Consider the following 5,425-nt stretch of genomic DNA (forward strand, 5'->3'; position numbering starts at 1 on the left):
TTTTTACTTTTTTACTTTTTACTTTTTACTTTTTCTAGTGACACGTCTGTTTAAGTTTTCATTTTAAAGCTCCTAACTGTGTTAATTTTCCGGCTAATTTCCTATTTGCAACTTTTATAGCTAAGGATTGAAAATTTAAAACAAGGTTCCACGTAAATAGTTAATTATGTAACCAAAAAATCTAAAAAATACATAAATACAGTTTATTTTTATAATAGTCATTTTAAGTTCAATTTTGGACGAAATTACAAATTAAAAAACCTAGAAAATTTTTTTTAGTTATTTTGTTGTGATTGTATAATATTATTCGTGGGTACTTGAAACTTCTAAAGTAAACTATTATATATCTATGATAGTATCACGGTTTGTTGTTGATGTATAACGTTTAAGTACCTAATGGATATTGTGATATGATTAATTTGGAATTTATTATAGGTAAATTATTTTTTTAATAGGTACCATAGATAAGTATATAATATGCCTTAAACCTAGACTGACATACCGTCTCCGCTCAGAATCGTTTTTCTTATACAATAATATTATATCATTGAATTCAAATTTAATACCATCCATTATACAGTGACCCACTTGTAACCTACTGTACAGCAGAGCAACATCCACTTGCCCACCTTTTTTTTTTTTTTATTTCATCAAATTACTGAGATATAAATGTCACGAAAAAAGTTAAAAAATACATACAAATCTCTTACATAAATATTCATATGCAAATGTATTTTAAAATCTTTTTTTTTTGTACTAAAATATGTAAATTAATCAAATAAAATTACCTTTTTGAAAGAAGTAATTGTTTTGTTTGTTTTTTTTAATGCAGGTTCTTGAACTTCATCAATTGAATTGTTTGTTATTATGTTTCAATAAAACTACGTTTGGATGTTGATGTTGATGCCTCTCCTAAATAAAATACAAAATTGATATTGATTTAAAATATCAATTAAAAAAGTATACTATCACTTACCTTGTTTAAATCGTAAATCTAAATCTTTGTCCAATTCAAATTTAAACTTATCTGCGTCAAGTTTTGACTGATGTTTAGGGCGCAAATGTTCGTGCAGATTTGATGTACCATGACCATGTTTGTACACGGTATGACATAAATTACACTTAGCTTCGTCAGGTTTATTTACATTTTTAGTGAAATAGCACCACACGTTTGATGAATTTTTTTTACTCAACATTTTATAGGAGTTTATGTATAACAGTTTAAACTCAATAGCCTATAGTCTATCTCTATAGTCCATACCGCGTATGACTGTCGAATGATAACTAACTACTAACTACTAACTAACTAACCACTTTGGGTATTAAATATTTATCTAAATAAAATCAATGCAGAAGTGCAGAACAATAGACCTTACAATTTCTTAGAATTACCCATTTGTAAAAACCTAGCGGCTAGCACAATTATGGTCTCCTAAGTAAACCTTTGTAGTGTGTGCGACGTGTGCCGTGCGTGTCATTATCGGTATTTTTGTTTTGACTAGTTTTAAATAGAATTACGACTACAATTTAAATTTCTTAGAATTACCGATTTATCAGTTATTTTAGTCGAATAATTAGTCAACTAATTTTATTTATTCATATTAGTTGGTTGAAAAAAAAATAGTCGACTAATTAGTCAACTAATTTCTTTTATCCATATTAGTTGGTTGGAAAAAAATAGTCGAATAATTATTCGACTAATTTCTATGATTTGTATATAGCTGGTCGTGCAAATTATTAGTCGAATAATAGTCGGTAGTACGTGATGAAAACCGACTAATAGTCGGTAGTATCAAATAGTCGTTTCTGTCCATCACTAGTTCTAATATTATTTAGCCAATTGCAGATCCAAGAGGATCTGTCAAAAGTGACTAAAATAAAATAAACCTTTAAAAAGGCACAGTAATAAAAATCATTAAAATATTTTAAGAGTTGTACTCATGCAGTTGGTTGTTAAAGCAATAGCTATTATTGAGAATGCTAGAGCAAAGATAGATGATGTAGTGAGTAATGTGAGTTCAATCAAAAGGAGATTATGGATGAATTTGGAATATGTAGTAAACTTGGCAGTTTGAACAATTATATAACACATCCAATGGACAAAAATCGTAAAATTTATTTTTTTCTCCGACGCACCACATTTAGTTAAGACTGTCAGAAACAGATTGTACAATATTAAAACATCAAGGGTAAATAGTAATTACTAATTAATTTTTAGTTCTACTATTGAAACTATAAAATAGAACAAAATAATCAGTATTAATTATTACGTAATATTTATTTAACAACAATTAGGTGTCTAATGAAAAAAATTACATAAAGTGGGAACATTATTTACAACTACACCAAGAAGACTTAAACAGATGTCAAAAAATTACAAACAGACATTTAGTTTTGGACAGTTTTACAAAAATGAACGTTCAGTTAACCACCCAGGTATAAATAAACATTAATGTAGGTATATAATTATTATCTACTTTTATTAAAAAAAACTTTAATATTTCAGATGTTTAATAATTCTGTATCAGTAGGATTGAAATATAATAGAAATTGTGTATAAGTTCCAGAGTTAAAAGACTGCCAAGAAACAGAAAATTTCCAGTGGAGGGCATGAGAAAAAATTCAAAAGATTTTAAGGTAATGAATAAAAGTTTTTAAATACCTACACATTGGTAAAATAAAATATAAGCTACTTATATATTAGGTTTTAGAAGACGCTCTAAAATGTATTGATGAAGGGAGTTAAATGTAGTAAATAAATAAATTCAGGAGTACAATTTTTTAACAAAACAAACTGCTGAAGGTCTTAGGGTTACAATAAAGTCTGCAATGGAACTATCAAAATGTATTTTGTTAGAAGAAATTGGATTTAACTATGTACTGACTTATACGATAAATCAGGATAAATTAGAAGTACGTAACTTCTATAATTCACATTTAGTTATATCCTAAATGGCTAAATGTTCTGTAACATTGGCGGATAATTGATCAAATTGGCGGGGGCTTGACATTTTAACCTTTATAGGTGGAGTATCATTTATTATAGACTAAAACATTTCGCGGTATTCAGGAGGCTTGATAACATTCATGTTCCGCAGGTTCTATGGTAGTACTTCCTAGATCGACTTGACCTCCAAGATCCGGAAAATGCATAATTTTGGAAACTACAGCTCCTAAAATTAATTTGAATGATATTAAAGCAGTTTTTAATACAGAAAAATCTGTGAGATCAATAAAAATTTATAATCTAGCTCGTAGATTAGAGGAAATTTTAGATACTGATGTGTGGGAAGCTGATGATATTTTTGATTATAGTTATTATAAAGCAACATTAAAAGATTGCATTAATTATCATGTGTATATTATGTCAGTCGAAAATTATTAAGTCATGTAAAATGCATTACGTCTTGTAAAATGGCTATTCAAACAAAATTAGTACTATATTTAGCTGGAAACACTTCTAATATTCCTGAGGCAACATCAATTAACATGAAATCCAGGAGAGGTTTACAAAATCCAAATCAAGGATTTTTCAAACTCATCTCTGTAATTAAGGATTCTTTTAAAATACATTGGAATACTGAAAATGTTTTTCAAAACTATTTTGACGAGCTTCTGTCCAAAATTGGACACTTGACAGTATTCCCGTGTTAACCTGAACATAAAACTGATATAATGCCATATTTTATCAGTTATTATATTACAATGCAGATGAGGCAACACATCGCATTACAAAATAAAGATCTAAAAAAGAAAAGTAGCCAACTGAAAGAAAAATCTAAATTAATTAAGTATTAAGCAAATGTTATACCTACCTGATATTTGACAGTTGATGGTGAAAAAAAAATAATATACCTACCTATCTTAATAATTAATAATGGATTTGTATCGTGGAACAATATTATGTTTGAATGCAAGCATAACGATTGTTCTCTGGTAAGTACCTACCTACTCCAGTTTTCAATAAAAAGTTTAATATATTTTAGTTTATTGTATTCGCATTTGCTCATCGCTGGTAGCGCTCTGGTGGATTATATATTAACGACTCCAACGAGGTAACCGCACGGCGCATGGTGGCTACTCCTATTCCCCAAGACTATTTAAACTACAAATTAGTGAATTGTTATAGAACTATGAACTATAAATAGATGTTCAATTAATTTTTGTTATACTTTTCTATTCATTATCAATGATAACAAAATTCGTACCATAATAATTCTTTAAAATATAATGACAAAGTTTAATACATCATTTTAAATTGTCTTTATTTCTGTACCTATATGTAATAATATAGTTTTTCTAATGGATAGGATATGTTTAAATGCAATTTATACATTTTGTAATCGTACTCCTACTACTAGAAATATGGTAGAAGGCGAGAATATTTTAAACTCTGGCCATTTAATACATTGTGGATATACACTTAAGAACCAGGAACTTTTAAACATATTTTCAATGTGTCTTCAAACATCAGTCCCCAGAGAAAAATCACACGAAATTCAAGGAGTTTTTAATTTCAAAAACAATGAAAATTGGGTTATATCTGAAATAAAATGTACTTGTAAAGCTGGATAAAGTCAAAATTGTAAACACTGTGTAGCTACATAATCAATAATAAAGTGGTACTTGCGTGTTATCTCGACTACCCAAGTATTTCCAAGACTACCTACCTGTGAGAACACCCGTGTTATCTCGATTACCCAAATATTTCCAAGACTACCTGTTAGATTCTATTTAAAAATGTACATTCCCGCGTTGTAATCTGTATCATCGTAATTGACAATTTAATTTTGTTTTCGATGTACAATTTACTATCCACGTATCTTGCCATCAGACCAGGTATTTATGTCGTCAGTCAGTCGACAGTCGTCCTTAATACGTCCGTAAGTTATTATTTACTGTATAGTACATACGCGCTACGACTAGCCAACATGAATTTTTTTAATTTGCCATCTTCAGAAAAGGAAGCTGTGCAATTTGCGTTAAGGCACTATAAGTATGAGTATGTGCATCCGCCATTTTGGTTGCAATATATTACCTGATAACAATAGTTTTGTATTTTGTCTATCAAAATTAAATTGTTTAAATAATATATTATTCATTATTCTCCGACTTTTATTTGACACAAATTCACAATGTCGTGTTCTGCTGTAAATTGCACTAATCGCAGTACTCAGGGTATACGTTTGTTCCGGTTTCCAGCACAACAAGACCGGAAAAAAATATGGATTAATAATTGCAGAAGAGGTCAATGGAACCCCACAGAATCCGCTCGTCTCTGTGAAGTAAGTTGATTATTTGATAATTAAAAGTGAATAAAACTATTACAGTAACACAAAAATATAGACTCAGTTTTTTTTAATTACTATTCTTTATACTTACCTACAGGCTACAGTTTACAATTATTAATGTTAAGTTAAAAATA

The sequence above is a fragment of the Acyrthosiphon pisum genome, chromosome X, assembly GCF_005508785.2.
Source record: "Acyrthosiphon pisum isolate AL4f chromosome X, pea_aphid_22Mar2018_4r6ur, whole genome shotgun sequence".
NCBI lineage: Eukaryota > Metazoa > Arthropoda > Insecta > Hemiptera > Aphididae > Acyrthosiphon > Acyrthosiphon pisum.